The following is a 19,153-nucleotide window of genomic DNA, read 5'->3' as shown; positions in this document are numbered from 1 at the left end:
TGAAGCAGTTCATGATGACTCAAATGTCCAAGGGCCAACAAGTTCACGACCATTGTCTTCGGATGATGGGTTACATCAATGAACTGGAGGCTCTTGGGTCCGAGCTAGACCTCGCAACCTAGATAGACGCTATCCTTAATTCTTTGCCTCCTTCCTTTAATCCGTTCATAATGAACTATAACATGAACAAGCTGAATGTCAGCTTGCAAGAGCTTAGCAATATGTTACAAAGAGCTGAAGAACTGATTAAAAAGGATGAGCCTGTAGCTATGCTTGTTTAAGCTAGCAAAATGGGCAAGAGAAAGAGGAAGGCAAAGAAGCCTCAGAAGAAAGCCCCCAAGGGCAAAAGGCAGAAGAAAGACAAAGCATCAGATGCATGTCACTTCTGCAAGAAGACCGGCCACTAGAAACAGAATTGTCCTACTTACCTGGAATCCAAGAAAGGTAATTTTGAAACTTGTGTTATAGAAACCAATTTATTGGTAGCTTCTGCGTCCTGGTGTATTGACTCTCTACTTGGGGACTACTACAACTGTTGCAGCCGCGGCAATAGGAACCGTGGAGTTAATTTTTAGAGAAGGAAAAATTGTACTCAAAGATTGTCTTTTTGTACAAAACTTAAGAAGAAATTTGATTTCTGTTTCAAAACTGTGTGCAGATGGTTATTCTGTTTTCTTTAGTAATACGATTACTATTAAAAGAAATAATAGATTCATCGCATACGGGGAACTAGAGAACGGTCTCTATGTTCTACATCCTTCTCTAGAAACTAACATAACCAAAACTACGTCGGCTGAAATCCCCAAGAAGAGAGCCCGTGATACAGTTAATCCAACGTGTCTGTGGCACTACCGACTTGGCCACATCGGTGTTGACCGAATCACAAGGTTGGTAAAGGATGGTCCTTTGGATTTTCTAACTGTAGATGTTCCCACCTATGAGCCTTTCCTGCAAGGCAAGATGACGAAGCGGCCATTTAACGTTAAGCCTGAAAGATGTACAGGCACACTTGACCTAATACATACTGATGTATGTGGTCCCCTGAGTGTTAGGACACGAAATCAACATGTGTATTTCATCACCTTCACAGATGATTTCTCACGATATGGTTATGTGTACCTAATGAGACACAAGTCTAAATCCTTTGAAAAGTTCAAAGAGTTTAGACAAGAGGTCGAGAAACAGTTGGGGAGAGAAATTAAAGCCCTTCTTTCAGATCGAGGTGTCGAATATCTCTCTGACGAATTTAGGGACTACTTAAAGGACAATGGGATAGTATCACAATTAGCTCCTCCTACTACGCCACAACTTAACGGTGTTTCAGAGAGGAGGAATAGGACCTTATTGGATATGGTCTGGTCACTTCTCATACACTCAGAGTTACCCATTTGGGGTTACGCATTAGAGACTGCAAACTACATGCTGAATCGGGTTCCAACCAAATCGGTTCCGAACACTCCATATGAACTTTGGACCAGAAAGAAACCAAGTGTCAGACACTTGAAGATTTGGGGTTGTCCAACACACGTTAAAAGAATGAGTGCAGACAAGTTGGAATCCAAGACCAGCCGTTGCCTGTTTGTAGGCTACCCAAAAGGCTCGGTAGGTTACCTTTTCTATGACCCAAGTGAGCAGAAAGTGTTCTGTAGTCGAAATGCCCAGTTCTTGGAGACCGATTATATCCTGGACACCCATCGTCAGGAAATTGTTCTTGATGAGGAGAGCTCAAGAGCAGTGGGAGATGTCCCACAAGTTCCAGGTAGTGCCCAACCTAGAAGATCCACTCAGGTATCCTGGTGGAAACCTTGACTAGTGAGGAGGATCCCGTGACTTACGCGGAAGCTATGTTGGACATAGATTCCCAGAAGTGGGTGGAGGCCATGAGAGCAGAGATGGACTCAATGGAGACCAATGGAGTCTGGACTCTAGTAGATCCGCCCTCTGGGGTAAAAGCAATCGGTTGCAAATGGATTTACAAGAGGAAGAAGGGCCCCGATGGTAAGGTTGAGACCTTCAAAGCTTGTCTGGTGGCGAAAGGGTACACTCATAAAGAGGGCATCGATTATGAGGAAACCTTTTCTCCTGTGGCCATGCTTAAATCCATTAGGATCCTGCAAGCTGTAGCAGCATACCATGATTATGAGATTTGGCAAATGGATGTCAAAACTGCATTCCTAACTGGAGATCTTACTGAAGATATCTATATGCAGCAGTGATGAACTTACAATTTATCTATAATTTTTGAGGACTTTAGCATGGACTTTTATGCCGGTTTTATTAATTTTTGCCTTAATTTAGCTTAATGCTAAGAATAGGTTCAGGGATATTCAATCCAAGAAAAGGAAGGAAAAAGGCAAGAAAAGAAGGTTCAAAAAGACCAATTTCAGTCCAGCCCGGTCGTGGAAGCAAGAGAGAGCACTTCGGCCCAAAAAGAGCAAGTGAATTCCTTGAGAAAACCCAAGAAAATAAAGCCTAGCTATGAAGAGAATTCGGCCCAGCAAGGAAGGCCCATTTTTAGCCCAAATAACAGCCTAGAGTGTAGCCCACATGAGATCAAAAGCAAGCTAAGTTGTAGCCCAAATAGCAGCCCAAAGGGAGCTAGGGGTGGCAACTTCTAGGAGTTTCATGAAGAGAAGGAGGAGCACTCTAGAAGGTTCATGAGGGGTGTAATACACCCCATTCTAGAGGCTTCAAGAAGGGGCAAGAGCCCCCTTGAAAAACTATATAAGGAGGCCTCTAGGAGGGGAGAAAGTTGTTCAATTGCTTGAGAGGAAGGCTCTCCCACTCTTAGAGGTTCGGCCACCTTGAGAGAAGAGAAGAAGGCTAGGCGCAAGGAAGAAGAAGAAGAAGGGCTGAAGGAAGTTCAAGACAAGCAAGCTAGAAGAAGAAGGTGGTTCGAATTGAGAGTTTGTGATTCAAAGATCTTCTGTAATAAATCATTTGTAGTTTCATTCTCTTTTGATTTGAATTCAGTTTCTTAGTTATATGTTCTTTCTTCTTTCTCCTTGTTTCCATTCTTCCTTGATGTATTTCAGCTTGTAAAATTTCAGTTCAGCAATCTAATTCTTTTTGATTCATTCAAATGGTCATGCATTGTATTTGAAGTTTCTTGAATAAGGGTGTGATTGTATATTAATTCGGCCAACTAACCTTCAAAACTCAGATCTGAATTCTCAGATCTGAGATTCCAAGATCTGAATTGCTTGAAAGAGAATTCAGATCTGCAATTTTTAGATTGGGCGAATTAATCTACAACTTGGAATTCCTAAAGTGCTTGAGAGAGACTCTAGGAATTCAGATCTACTATTCAAGAACTGAATTGAGTGCAAGGTTAGAGATAACTTGCACAATTCAGTTGGTGATCAATTCAGATTTGAATTGATGCCTTAGAAGTGTTTGAAGAAATGCATGCATGGGGATTAGATTCTTGCTAGAGATAGAAGAACCGTCACTCATGCATAGGATGAACATGCGCTTGAGAGAGGTTGTTCATGACCTTGGGGTTTCACCAAACCAAGGCTCAATCATGATTTATTCGAATGATCCAAATTGATAGATTGCTGAATTCTGAGATTGACATTTACTGCTTACTCTTCTAACCTGAATTGAAGGCAATTGGGCCAATGATTTAGATATATTTTAATTCAGGATTTCTTAGCTTTCATTAGAGTTTTGATTTATTTGTTGATTAGATAAGAAGTGTTCAATTTAGTATTGGTAATTGTTTCCTAAATCCTCGTGGGAACGATACTTCACTCATTACTTTATTACTTGAATGGCTAGTGCACTTGCTAGTGTCACAATGAGCCACACATCAAGTTTTTGGCGCCGTTGCCGGGGATTTAGAGAAGCAATATTAGGAAACATTGAGCATTCTTAATCTGATCTCATTCAGCATTGCATTCATAGTTGGGTTAATTTGCTAACTTTTTCATTTCAGCTTGGACTGCAACTGCTGTACTATTGTAGTTATGTTTCTTCTTTCTTAAGTAGATTACTTTCTTTTTTTTGGTTTCAGTTTCATTTTAATAAAGGCATATTTGATTTCTATTCAATCTTGGTGTTGTTCCCTTCAAAAAGAAAAAAAAAAATATATTTCACATAAACATGAGTGTTGTAGATCTGAGTTGCATTCGGCACTCAGATCAGCAGATTTCAGATCTGCAGCACTCAGCCGAAAAGAGTTGCTTGTGTTTCAGATTTTATTATTCTTTTCTTTCATTACAAAAAGAAAAAAAAAACAAATGAAAAAAAAAAGGGGAGATCTTTTGAACAACCAGAGGAGCAATTGAGAATTCGGATCAGAACTCAGATCTGAGTTCAGATCTGAATTCTGCTATTGCAGATCTGCAACAGTTCAGATCTGAGTTCCTCTGAACTCAGACCTGAACTGATGAAATTTTGAGGGGAATTGGGTGTCATCACCACCCCAATTCACCCTAGGGCACTTCTGCTATTCCCCAAAAACAATTTGGTAGCAATAACTGAAGGTAAGGCAATTGAGAATTCAGATCCAAACTCAGACTTGAGTTCAGATCTGAATTCTGCTGTTAAAGATCTGCTCAGTTCAGATCTGAATTCCTCTGAACTCAGATCTGAACCGATGCAAGTTTGAGGTGAATTGGGTGCCATCACTACCCCAATCCACCCTATGATACATCCAACCTGCCTCAAGGGTGAATGGATAGCAAGGAATGAGAGAAATTCAAATCTGAAATGCAGTTGATATGATGTGAGGACTGAACTGATACAGAGCATACTATGAATTATGGGTGGACTGAATTCTTGGCTTTACCCACTTGTAACCGAGCTACATTAGCTAAGGAGGTGTATGTTTGGATTGAATAATTGTTATGCCTCAGATATTTAAGAAAAATTAGCACTTTCCAAGTATTTCTTTTAGCATTCAGATCTGTAGCAGGGCTGCTATAGTGCAACAGTTAGCAGACCTGATTTCAGATTTCTACAAAAGTTGTATGGGCCGAATAGCTTGCAATACCAAACATTGCAGACCCAATTTTCAGGTCTTAGCAAGTGTTTGATATGCATCAGCTATACAGGTTTGAGCTTCAATTGTAGAGTTTAAAATCTTTAACCCAAGCCTAACTCAGGACTGGTTTTAGTTTATTTCAGATCCTTTTAAATTTTTTTTTTTCAGATCAGATCTGATTTCAGCCCTAAAGCATCACAGAATTGATTCCAACCTTAATGGATGTATATTGTAGTGTATACCAATGAGTGTGTATGAGATATCCAGCTCAGATCTGAATTTTTATTTATTAATTTCTCTAGACTAACAATACCAAAGACTTGTAGATCTGAACTCAGATCTAAATTGGGTCTGAATTCAGATGTTGCAATCGATGGATGTAGATAAAGGAACCTTGAATAAGATGATTGGTTTAAATCTGCTTTTAGTATAATCGGCTTCATTTATTCATGATAGGATGTAGGTTTTGTATTCCAATAATTCACTTTACATTTTCATTGTGATAGGATTAGTTATTTATTTTCTTTTGTGAATATTGGCATTTTTATTGCTTTGACTTTAACAGTTTATGACAAGCAGACCTGAACTGGAAGAGATCCTTTACGACCCGGAGATTGAACGGACTCTCCGTGTCCGTTTGAGAGCTGCTAAGCAAGTCAGACAAGAAGCACAAGAAATGGCTGAACAAAGAACTATGATGGATTATGCCAAGCCCACCCTCACCGGGACTGTCTCCAGCATTATCAGGCTAACTATTGCATCCAATAACTTTGAAATTAAACCGGCCATAATCCAAATGATACAAAATACGGTTCAGTTTTGTGGTATGGCCCATGAGGATCCGAATGCCCATATTGCTAACTTCTTGGAAATCTGTGACACCTTCAAACACAATGGGGTAAGTGATGGTGCCATCCGGCTGAGGTTATTCCCATTTTCTTTGAAGGATAAAGCCAAAGCTTGGTTGAACTCATTACCGGCAGGATCTATAGCCACATGGGACGAAATGGCCAGCCGTTTTCTCTCTAAATATTTTCCCCCTTCTAAAACTGCTAAAATGAGGAATGACATCACTACTTTTTTTCAGCAAGAGGGGGAATCTTTATATGAGTCATGGGAACGATACAAGGAGCTGTTAAGGAGAGTTCCTCACCATGGCCTCCCCATTTGGATGCAAGTGCAGACTTTCTATAATGGTCTTACTGACTCAAATAAGACCATATTAGATGCTGCAGCCGGAGGATCCATAAATAATAAAACTCCTGAGGTTGCCCATGCACTTATTGAGGAAATGGCAGCCAACAATTATCAATGGCATTCGGAAAGGACTCAAACTAGGAAGCAGTAAGGCTTGCATAATGTTGACACTTATACAGCACTAGCTGCACAAATAGGAGCACTCAGTAAAAAAATAGATGAAATGCAGATAGCTGCCATGCATGTGCAGCCTCTTAATTGTGAATTGTGTGGGGGAGGCCACATCAGTACAGACTGCCAAGTTGGCAATCAGTTCAGACCATCTACTGAACAAGTTGACTATGTCAGCAATTCGTCAAGACAGCAGGGTTACCAGAGTCACCATACTTTTCATCCAGGATGGAGGGGACATTCAAACCAGTCCTGGCCAAATCAGCATATTTCCAAGCCGTTCCACCAGACTTATCATCAGCCTGAACCGAAATCCAATTTGGAGGAACTGATGACAAAATTTATAGCAGGTGCAGAAACTAGGTTCCAGAACCAGGAAGCCTCAATCAAAAACCTGGAAAACCAAGTGGGGCAATTGGCACAATTAATCTCTTCTAGACTGCCGGGAACTCTTCCAAGCAACACTGAAGTGAATCCACGAGAGCAGGTGCAAGCTATTACCTTAAGAAGTGGAAAAGAGTTGCCTGAGGTAGAAAAGAAGAATTGGGCTGAACCCAAGGCAGAAACAAGCCTTGGAACCAGACAACAGAAGACGGAACAACCAGAAGCACAACAAGGGATGCACCAACAACCACAAGTTCCATTCCCTAACAGGCTGAAGCAACAAAAATTGGAGAAGGAATTTGGTAAGTTTCTTGAAATATTTAAAAGTTTACATATTAATATTCCTTTTGCTGATGCTTTAGCCCAGATGCCACACTATGCAAGGTTTTTGAAGGAATTATTGGCAAACAAAAGGAAACTGGGAGATGTGGCTACAGTTGCATTAAATGAGGAATGTTCTGCTATCCTTCTGAACAAGCTGCCTCAGAAACTCAAAGATCCAGGGAGTTTCACTATTCCTTGTACCATTGGCAGTTTAAAAATTGAAAAAGCTTTATGTGACCTGGGAGCTAGCATCAATTTAATGCCATATTCTATCTTCAAGAAATTGGGGTTGAATGAACCCCAACCCACTAGAGTGGCATTACAATTGGCTGATAGATCCATTAGACATCCTAGGGGGATCATAGAAGATGTGTTAGTTAAAGTTGACAAATTCATTTTTCCAGTTGATTTCATTGTGTTAGACATGCAAGAAGATGTGGAGGTCCCGCTTATCCTAGGGAGACCTTTCCTGGCTACCGGGAAAGCAATGATTGATGTCCAACAAGGACAACTCAGCCTTAGGATACAAGATGAGGAGATAATTTTTAAAATGTTTGATGCTATGAAACATGCACCCTCTAGTGATGATTCTTGTTTTATGATTGATGCCATTGAATTGACAATTGATGAATGCTTCCAGGTAAGTAGAATAACTGATCCTCTTGAACTCTGCCTCCAGCAGGGAGAACTTGAAGAAGCAGAAAATGAAAAAATAAACCTCATGATAGCATACCTGAACGATAAGCCTCAATTCAAGGGAAAGGGGTTTCTTAAATTAGAGAACTTAGGCAAATTGCCCGGACCATCAGGTAAGCCATCACCCCAAGAACCCCCCACCCTTGAACTGAAGCAATTACCATCCCATTTAGAGTATGCTTTCCTTGAGGAACCATCAGATCTCCCCGTGATAATTTCCACAACACTGAATCCCTTACAAAGAGAAAAATTATTAAGAGTGCTGCGGGAACACAAGAATGCTATAGCTTGGAAGGTAGAAGATATCAAAGGCATTAATCCATCAATCTGCACTCACAGAATTTTGATGGAAGAGGACAGCAAGCCTTCCGTTCAGCCCCAAAGGCGCCTGAGTCCCAACATGAAAGAAGTGGTAAAGGCTGAAATAATTAAGTTGTTAGATGCTAGGATCATTTATCCTATTTCTGATAGTTCTTGGGTAAGCCCTGTGCAAGTTGTGCCCAAAAAAGGGGGTACGACTGTTGTTCCAAATGAGAAAAATGAACTCATCCCTACTAGAACCATTACCGGATGGCGTGTGTGTATTGACTATAAAAAATTAAATGAAGCCACCCGGAAGGACCATTTCCCTCTCCCATTTATGGATCAAATGTTGGAGAGGCTAGCCGGGCATGAGTATTATTGTTTCTTGGATGGATATTCAGGGTATAACCAGATACCAATTGCACTAGAAGATCAAGAAAAGACCACTTTTACTTGCCCATATGGAACCTTTGCATACCGAAGGATGCCCTTTGGGTTATGCAATGCCCCTGCAACCTTTCAGCGATGTATGATGTCTAGATTTTCTGATATGGTTGAAAAATTTATTGAGATCTTCATGGATGATTTTTCAGTTTTTGGCTCTTCGTTTGATGCATGTTTGAATAATCTGGAACAGGTGCTTACTAGATGTAAAGAAACACATCTTGTGTTGAATTGGGAGAAATGTCATTTTATGGTGCAAGAAGGCATAGTGCTTGGACACAAGATCTCTCAAAGAGGTATAGAAGTCGACAAGGCCAAGGTGGAGGCAATTGAAAAATTACCAACCCCAACATCTGTTCGTTCTTTGAGAAGTTTCTTAGGACATGTCGGATTCTATAGAAGGTTTATTAAAGATTTCTCAAAAATTTCCAAGCCATTATCTACCTTGCTTCAGAAAGAAGTGCCTTTTGAATTTTCAACTGAATGTCTTCATGCTTTCAACATCTTGAAAGACAAATTGATCCATGCACCTATCATGGTAGCACCAGATTGGACCCTCCCATTTGAATTGATGTGTGATGCGAGTGATTTTGCTATAGGAGTTGTTTTAGGACAAAGAATGAACAAACATTTTCAGCCAATTTACTATGCTAGCAGAACCTTGACTGGACCACAACTCAATTACACCACCACAGAAAAGGAGCTGTTAGCAGTAATATTTGCACTTGATAAGTTTCGTTCATATCTGATATTATCCAAGGTTGTTGTCCACACAGATCACTCGGCATTAAGGCACTTGCTTACCAAGCAAAACTCAAAACCAAGACTGATCAGGTGGATCCTTTTATTGCAAGAGTTTGACATTGAGATTAGAGACCTGAAGGGTGCTGCAAACCTGGCTGCTGACCATCTCTCCCGGTTGGACACAGTAAGCTCAAAAGAGGAGATAACCAGCAACATTCGAGAAGAATTTCCGGATGAGCAGTTGTACTCAATACAGAAATACTCATATCCTTGGTATACTGATTTGGCTAATTATCTAGCTGCACAAGTCCTTCCTCCTAACTTTTCATATCAACAGAAAAAGAAATTCTTTTCTGATGTAAAATACTATCTGTGGGAGGAACCCTTTTTGTATAAATTGTGTGCAGATCAGATCATAAGGAGATGTGTCCCCGAGGAGGAGATGGAGTCGGTACTCCAATTTTGCCATGATAAAGAAGCAGGAGGTCATTTTGGAGCTAGTCGCACTGCAGCCAAGGTTTTGCAATCAGGTTTTTATTGGCCCACACTCTTCAAAGATGCCCATCAGCATGTGTCCACATGTGACAAATGCCAATGATCGGGAAACATTTCCCGACGGAATGAAATGCCCCTTTCCAATATTTTAATCTGTGAAATCTTTGATGTTTGGGGTATAGATTTCATGGGACCTTTCCCGAATTCTTTTGGGAATAAGTACATCCTCGTTGCAGTTGACTATGTATCCAAATGGGTAGAAGCCATGGCTTTACCAACAAATGACTCAAGAAGGGTAGTACACTTCCTAAAGAAGCTATTCTCCCGATTTGGCACTCCGCGAGCTATAATTAGTGATAGGGGAACTCACTTCTGCAATAGCCAATTTGAGAGGTTAATGCAGAAATATGGAATTACACATAAATTAGCTACCCCTTATCACCCTCAAACCAGTGGCCAAGTGGAGTTGGCTAACAGGGAACTCAAAAGAATTCTGGAAAAGACCGTAGCATCCGCCAGAAAAGATTGGTCCATCAAATTAGATGATGCATTATGGGCATAAAGAACTGCATTTAAGACACCTATTGGCATGCCCCCCTACAGATTGGTCTTTGGTAAAGCATGCCATTTACCAGTTGAATTGGAACACAAGGCCTATTGGGCTCTTAAATTCTTAAATTTTGACATTCAGGCCACAGGGGCTAAAAGGCGGTTGCAATTGAATGAATTGGATGAATTCAGACTTACCACCTATGAGAATGCCAAAGTTTATAAAGAAAGAATAAAAAACTGGCATGATAAGAACTTGCTGAGACGGAACTTGCTGGTCTGGACCCTTTACCATTTCACAGGTTTTTCCCCATGGGGCTATAGAACTCACCCACCCGGTTCAGGGCACGTTTAAAGTAAATGGTCAGCGCCTGAAACCATATTTAATGGGCAGCACTGTACCCCCTCCATCCACTGTTTATCTAGATAACCAATAATCTCTTATGCTTGCTCATGAACAAGTTAAGGAATCTTTTTGTCATTTATCTTTTTAGAATATTAGTTAGTAAAATAAAGATCTTTTTTCCAATTCTTTAAGGACTCAGTTCATCATTTTCTTTTCTTCAGTTTGCTCTAGCAAGTGTGACTCCCTAACACTACGAACATTGAGGACAATGTTCATCTCAAGTGTGGGGGAGTGAGCCCGAGGCTAGGGTATGGGGCATCGATTATGAGGAAACCTTTTCGCCTGTGGCCATGCTTAAATCCATTAGGATCCTGCTAGTTGTAGCAGCATACCATGATTATGAGATTTGGCAAATGGATGTCAAAACCGCAGTCCTGAATGGAGATCTTACTGAAGATATCTATATGCAGCTGCCGCAAGGCTTCATAGCTGCGGGTTAGGAAAACATGGTATGTAAATTTAATAGATCCATTTATGGACTTAAGCAAGCTTCTAGAAGTTGGAACATCCATTTTGACTCTGTCATCAAATCGTTTGACTTCAAACAGAATCCGGATGAACCCTGTGTTTACAAGAAGTACAGTGGAGATAAGGTTACCTTCTTGGTTCTGTATGTAGATGACATTCTACTCATTGGGAATGATGTAGGAATGTTGACTACGGTAAAAGTATGGATTTCACAGCAATTCTCCATGAAAGATCTTGGAGAGGCCTCCTATATACTGGGTCTTCGACTCTATAGAGATAGATCGAAGCGGATAATAGGATTATCCCAATCTGCCTACATTGACAAAATAGTCAAAAGATACAGCATGGAAAACTCCAAGAAAGGAAATGTTCCTTTCAGGCACGGAGTCACTCTCTCCAAGAAGATGTCTCCCAAGACTTCTGAGGAGATTGATGGCATGAGAGACGTTCCCTATGCCTCTGCCGTAGGGAGCATCATGTATGCCATGCTATGCACTCGCCCTGACATTGCTCAGGCAATGAGTGTAGTAAGCAGATTTTAGGCCAACCCAGGGCAGGAGCATTGGACTACTGTGAAAAACATACTTAAGTACCTTCAAAGGACAAAAGAGTTTTGTCTAGTATTCAATGGTAGCTCACTTCAGATCCAAGGGTACACAAATGCCAATTTCCAGTCGGATCCTGATGATAGAAAGTCTACATCTGGGCATGTTTTCATGATAGGATCATGTGTTGTTTGCTGGAAAAGCAGCAAACAGGGGTCCACTACAGACTCCACGACCAAGGCCGAGTACATTGCCGCAAGTGAGGCTGCCAAAGAAGCCATGTGGATGAAGAAGTTCGTTCATGAGTTGGGAGTTGTTCCATCCTGCACATCACTCATCCCATTGTTGTGTGACAACAATGGAGCTATTGTTCAGGCTAAGGAGCCACGATCCCACTCGAAGTCGAAGCACATCGAGAGGAAGTACCATGTACTGAGGGAGATTGTTGGTAGAGGGGACGTCCTGATTCAGAAGGTAGCATCAATGGAAAATGTTGCAGACCCATTGACAAAGCCACTATCATAGAAAGTGTTTGAGAAACACGTGAAAAGTATGGGACTCCGGCTAGTACGTGATTCAACCTAAGTGCAAGTGGTAGCTGTTAGACAGTTTTGTATGCCCTTAGCTTCAATCAAAATGATGTACTTTATGAGTTTATTGTAAATGAATAAAAGTGCATATTTGATTCATGTTCCCTTGGTATGTTTCTGTGTAATACCCTTAAACTGGACACTTAATGAGACTCGTGTTATTTTAGAATGTTCACAGCCAGTGGGTCGGTCTGGGGAGACCTATCCTGACAAGGCTGACACTGTGGTGCCACCAAATCAGTTGGGGTGGCTTGTCTCAGCTACCGGGCTGAGACCCTAGGCACATACAGTGTGGGATTAATTGAATCTTTGAACTAGACCAGATTTCCAGTATTGCCACCAAGTCGGTCCCATGCCATACAAGGAAGCCCAATTGGGTAGCAGTTTGGAAGGTTTAATGAATACATAACCCTAAATGGGCCTTAAGCCCATTTCGAACTGGGCTAATTTGATTAGTCTTTAAGGGGCGAATTCTGAGATAAGATCAGCTGATAGGATTGGGCCCACACCCTATCCACTCAGAGAGTCCAAGATCTAAATGAGATTTAGATTTGGAAACTTCCTAATTAGATTAGGAACTGGCTGATCTAATCTGCAGATAAGATAAGGATTATCCCTTATCTTAAAGGGACTTCTAATCCAGATAAGATTTGGGTTAGCAAATCTTAATGGGATTAGGAGTTGATCCCTTTAAGTCTATAAAAGGAAGAGGGGGCGCCAGCCTTTAGACACACAACAACCAAGAGACTCAAGTCTTGTCTTCAGAGCTGAGATCACAGAGGAGAGAATTCTACACCCTACATATTCTCTCTAGCCGCCTCCTTCCTGCAGCCGCCTATAGCAGTTCGATCTGCATTGCTTGGGAGAAATTAAGATCAGATCTTGATTCCAATCTTTTGGAGAAAAGATTAGTAGGAGTTGTATTCATTAGTCGCCGAGGTGATTCTTGGCAAGAATCAAGTTCTTAGGAAGGACACTGTTGATTCTGCTCCACCCTGCACTGCGCCATCTTCAGTGGGAGCGGTTTTTGGTTTCTACCTTGGGCGTGAACACCTCCATTGAGAGATATTATTTTTCTGTATTAGGTATTATCTCTCTCTCCTTCTTTTGGTTCAGATCTGGTTCAGTTTATGGTTCAAGAATGATCCTTGAAAATATGATTTTCTAAATAGGGAATTCGATTCCCAGTTGAAGGGAAAGAAAAAATTTTTGAAATTCTCCCCCCTTATTCTGCAATCTTTGGGTGTCCCTGTGATGGATTACCTATCCCTTCAGAGCCATGGATCCTTCACGTAGATGGCTTATCAAACCAGTAGGGCAGCAGAGCCAGAATCGTTCTGTATGGCCCAAGCGGCACAAAACTGAAGTATTCACTACGCTTCAAGTTCGCGGCATCCAATAATGAAGCGGAGTACAAGGCATTAATAGTCGGGTTGGCTCTAGCCAAGGAAGTTAAAGCCTAGCATGTCGTCATCTACAGTGATTCCCAGCTCGTGGTCAATCAAGTCATAGGCGAATATGATGCTTGCGAACCAACCATCATTGCCTACTTAGCCAAAGTAAGAGAGGCTCTGCTTAACTTCCAGTCACACTTCATCAAGCAAATCCTGAGATCGGAGAATGCTGAGGCCGACGTCATGTCCCGGTTAGCCAGCACCTGTAATAATACCATGAGAACCGTGTAGAGCCGAGCTGGATTGATCCGCTCATGAGCTTCCTACTACATGGGACCCTCCCTACAAACCACAATCACGCCAGAAGGGTAGAGCGTCAGGTGGCCAAATACGTTATAATAGACGAATGGTTGTACCAAAGATCTTAAATGCTCCCTTACCTGCGCTGCTTGCGACCTTCTAAAGCTGAGCTCGTGCTCCACGACACTCATGAGGGCCTGTGCGGTGGACACTTGGAGGGTAGGGCCCTCGCTCAAAAAGCACTACGACAGGTGTACTACTAGCCAACAATGAAAGCAAATGCGATCGAGCTCGTCAGAAAGTGTGACAAATGCCAGAAGCATGCCAATATCCACCATCAACTTGCCGTCAACCTGAAGTATCTCACCAGCCCATTGTTTTTGCACAGTGGGGGATCGATATACTTGGACCGTTTCCACCAGTGATAGGCCAGAGGAGGTTCTTAGTGATAGCAGTTGATTATCTCACTAAGTGGGTAGAAGCTGAACCTCTCGTAACAATCACAGCTCGAAATGTATAGAACTTCTTTTGGAAAAGTATAATGTACCACTTCGGGTTACCTCGGGTACTGATCTCTAACAACGGTAAGCAGTTCGATGACATTAAATTCTAGAATTGGTTCTAAGACATGGAAACAAAGCTATCTTCCGCGGACTGCTATCTTCCGCGGACCCTCAAGCAAACGGCCAAAGTCATGAACAAAGCTATCTTCCGCGGACTGAATGCACGCCTGGACCGAGCTAAAGGACTATGAGAAGATGAGCTACCCAGTGTTCTATGGGCTTATCGCGCCACAGTGAAGACTGCTACAGGCGAGACCCCCTTCATCCTCACTTACGACACTGAAGCAGTCATCCTAGCCGAGATCGAGGTTCCCTCTCTACGACTAGAAGCATATGATGACAAGGCAAATGAAGACGAGCTACGCACCAACCTCGACCTACTCGATGAAGTATGGGACCTTGCATATATTAGGACCACGGCCTACCAGCAGAGAGTAGCTCAGTACTATAACACTAGGGTCAAGAAGCGGAACCTTCGCGTTGGTGACCTGGTCCTCCGTATAGTTGTGGTGCCTGAGCCCAATGTTGGTAAGCTTGGGCCAAATTGGGAAGGACCGTACTGAGTGCTTGGAGAAGGAACATATGAGTTCAAAACCCTAGAAGGGAAACAAGTACCTCGGGCATGGAATATTGTCAACTTAAGGTAATATTACCTATAAACTACTGAGTAGACCACGAGTCACTCACAGAGCCTAAGTGTCAAAATGCCGAGCAAACGAAAACCTCGGTGCGATAAGACCCAATCACCTCCATGGCATGGGTGAACTCTAAGAGTAGACTATAAGTCACTCCCTCAGGCTAAGGGCCAAAATTCCAAGCTAACGACGACCTTGGCGCGATAAGACCGCCTCTGTGGCATGGGCGAACTACTGCATAGACCACGAGTCACTCCTAGAGCCTAAGGGCCAAAATGCTGAGCTAACGAAGACCTCGGCACGATAAGACCCAGTCCCCTCTATGGCATGGGTGAACTCTAAGAGTGGACTATAAGTCACTCCCTCGGCCTAAGGGCTAAAAACAACCAAGCTAACCAAGACCTCAACACTATGTGAGACCTAACTGTTTCATCGACAAAGGCTAAGAATTAATACTGAAGGCATAGGCAGCTCGGGTGGGAACCCTATGAAGTGTAGCCCGCCTCGGTATACTAGTTGAACCCGATAAGGGACAACCCACGTCAACTTAAACTTGGTGCATACAACTCGGGCTTACTATGATAACCACCTCAAGGTATACCATAAGACTACCCCAAGTATGGAGGAACAGCTTGGGGTAACAACTACCGAAAATCCTAATTCGTGTATGTAGCTCTAACAACTCAAGTGATAAAGTCACTTTGGCATAAAGTAAAGAGCACAAAACACTTAGCAGGAAAAACAAAAACTACGAGTTCTTATAAACAAAAAACCAGGCTTAACAACCCGAGAGAACTTCATCAGAAAACAAATAAAAAACAGGGCCTAACAGCTCAAGAGAAGTCATCAAAAGAAGAAATGTTTAAAACCGGGTCCAAACACCCAGGAACAACCACTTCAGAGTACATCCGAGAAGAAATAAAAACAAGAGCAACCAGCCTCAAGGATCCGCCACCTCCACGTCCTCATCATCGTCTGGAGAGTCAGGCTCCTCCTCCTCCGCCAAGTTTGCTGTCTCTAGATCCAGACCCTTCATTGTTATGCCCTCAAGGTTGAGCCCGGAGAACTTCTTCAGGACCAGCCAGCGGCAGAGTTTAAATCCAAAACAGTAGGAGCTTGAGCCATACTCCACCTAGAGGTCGTGGTACTCCTGGGAGTCCTTGAAGTCCCACACCGCCTTGGCTCAGTCAGCCTCCACCATGGCATCGAGGTTTCGAGTCTGATCTTGAATCGTGGACTCCAAGTTATGGACCTGCTAGAAAAGGAGCTCCCTCTCCGCTATCAGCATCAACACTCCTCCCATTAGCGAGTGCTCTCCTCAGACAGTCAGGCGATCTATGCTTCCTAGTCCCGAACGAGCAGCTCCTGGGCCTCGCTCCCCTTGCGAGCTTGAAGGACTTCACCTTGGGCCCGGTCGAGCTCGCCCTGGAGTTTCTGCATGGTTAACCTCTAAGCGAGAGCGTCGCCGGAGTTAATGTTGGTCTAGAGTGCCATGGCATGAATGACAGAGTTCACATGCCAACAAAAGGCCAAGGTCAAAAAAGAAAAAAGAAGGAGAAGAAGGGAAAAGAAGAAAAACACAACCACTTACCACCATGCAATGAGTGGAGGCTAGCCTGGCGAGCTGCTTGGGGTCCATCCCTCCCCAACTGGTGACCTCCTCGTGGGTGATCGCCTTTCGACTCCTTCGTGAAGCCATAGTGAAGTTGGTGACACTTTCCCACCTTCCATGGCTACTCCCTTGAACAGGGCCAGTGGAACCTCAGGCGGTAGCAGAATGAAGGCTGGATCAGCAGCCTTGAACTCAGAACTCCCGGAAGTGGAAGCTCGGTCAGGGTGTGACTTCTTCACCCTGTGCTTCTGGTTGCTTGACAGAAAGCGGCGTGCATCTACACCAGACATGTTGGCTGCCAAAAATCACAAGGCATTAGTCCAACAAAAAAAAAACTTTTACAAGGCACTACGCGACCTAGAAGGCAACCTACCAGGGCTCAGGCCGGCCGGTGCAAGCTTGTCCTTAGTCAAGTAGTTCGACCAATGGAAGCCAACCGCTGCCTAGGATTGCAGCATTTCCCAAACTTTTGGATACAAGTCAACACTTGAATCCTGGATGGCGGCCCTCCAGTGGGTTGGGAAGGGCCACCCTTCGGGGTAGCGAACTACAAAATAGTCCCGCTTTTAGACCAGGATCTTGTTCGATAGCTCATGTAGGAGCTTGAAGCCGGGACGGGGGGGAAAAGTAATAGGAACAACTTTTTGGAGGCACTTCAGGGGAAGCATTCTTGATAGAAAGGATGGTGGAGAAGATGTCGAGGTCAAGTGGAAGACAGTATTCATAAAATAAAGAAATTGTCCCAACTACATTTCAGATTGAGTTGGGGTGAAGCTGGTCTATGGTAACGTTAAAATGGTTTAATACCTCCACTATCAAAGGATGTAGAGAAAGACGGAGGCCAGCGATGAGCTGTTCCTAGAAGATCACGATCTCATCGTGACCGTGTTCCCAAGGATAGTCACCGGATGGGAGACTATAGATGAGGTTTCTGGGAAGGACCAATTCCCGAGTTTCTCCATCGACATGGAGGAAGGACCAAAGTTGTCTGGCCCCCTACTCTAGGAGGTGGAAGCCATCTTGTCGGAGGCCTCCCGAGCCTCCAGAGACTGCCCCTAAGCTCTCCCTAAAGGGGCGTCATCTTGGTTACCGCCCAGGGGAAAGACATTGTATGGGTACCCTGACATTGCAAACAAAGTGATGAGACTCACCAGGAAAAAGTTGAACCAAAAAGGCGGTGTAAACAAGAGAAGAGCTCGAGCTGCTAGGTGAAGGCGCAACCTCAAAATCCGAAGGCAAGGCAAGTTGGCATGAAGGAAATGAGGCCTAGGGCACTCCTATTTATAGCCACTGTGCCCACAAACCGACGGCTCAGATTAAGGTGAATCTGATGATTCACAGTCAAGCTGACCGAACGTCTTCTGAAACCGAAATGTGACTGGCTGCACATCTTCCATGATTAAGGTAATGCTGACTGCATGACTTTCGGAGGTGAGGGCCATTTTGGCGCACTTTTTGGCATTCAAAAAATCCAAAAATTGCCTAACATCAGCGTGTGTATTTAGTGCGACCGGTCAATCAAGTTTGAATTTTGGGTCAATTCCACCCATCACACTCCATGAACTCCTCACGCTAGGGTAGAATCCTTAGCCCAAGGAGTGGGGGGCAATTGATGGAGGGTGATTTGACCCCACATCCTAAGAAGGCAACACGTGGACTTGATTTAATGTAAGCAATAGCTCAGCATGACAGCCTGGCTACGACTGAGTAATGAGGTCGTTAAGGTCCTCACAGGACAGCTCGCTAGGTTACAGCTCGCCAAGGAATGAGCTCGCTACAACGCAAGCTCAGGAACCCCAATATGTTGAAAGGGAATACTCCAAATCAAGTCTATCCCAGCTCCCAAGATGACAGAATCAGCTCACTTCAATACTTAGGCAAGAAGACTACCCCAAAGGCAACCTCAGGTAGAATCACCTCGGGACACATCCAGGAGCTCGCTGCAAGGCAGATCACTATGGGATAGCTCACTACAGAGCAGCTGAAGGGATAGGATATCCATCATATGGTCGCCCAAAGATTGTGGAATAAGGGGGCGAAGTTCAAAAATTTTTCTCTCCCTTCAACTGGGAATCGAATTCCCTATTTAGAAAATCATATTTTCAAGGATCATTCTTGAACCATAAACTGAATTAGATTTTAACCAAAAGGAGTAGGGAGAGATAATACTTGATACGAATAAGTAGTATCTCCCAATGGAGGTGTTCAAGCCCAAGAAAGGATCCAAAATCTGCTCCCACTGAAGATGGCACAGTGCAGGGTGGAGCAGAATCAGCAGTGTTCTTCCAAAAGAACTTGACCCTTCGCAAGAATCAACTAGATGGCCAGTGAATACAACTCCAA

General features: G+C 43.2%; 1 non-coding gene across 1 annotated transcript; it reads right to left on the bottom strand.

Annotated features, from left to right (window-relative positions):
* Nucleotides 1-6,044: 6,044 nt before the first annotated feature.
* LOC148874624 (small nucleolar RNA R71) lies at nucleotides 6,045-6,151 on the bottom strand. The gene has a single exon (XR_016106095.1). It is a non-coding gene; the product is annotated as a small nucleolar RNA R71 (small nucleolar RNA).
* Nucleotides 6,152-19,153: the final 13,002 nt, after the last annotated feature.

The sequence above is a fragment of the Nelumbo lutea genome, chromosome 1, assembly GCF_056320005.1.
Source record: "Nelumbo lutea isolate HS-2025 chromosome 1, American lotus-T2T, whole genome shotgun sequence".
NCBI lineage: Eukaryota > Viridiplantae > Streptophyta > Magnoliopsida > Proteales > Nelumbonaceae > Nelumbo > Nelumbo lutea.
This window is presented reverse-complemented; position numbering and strand designations above follow the sequence as displayed.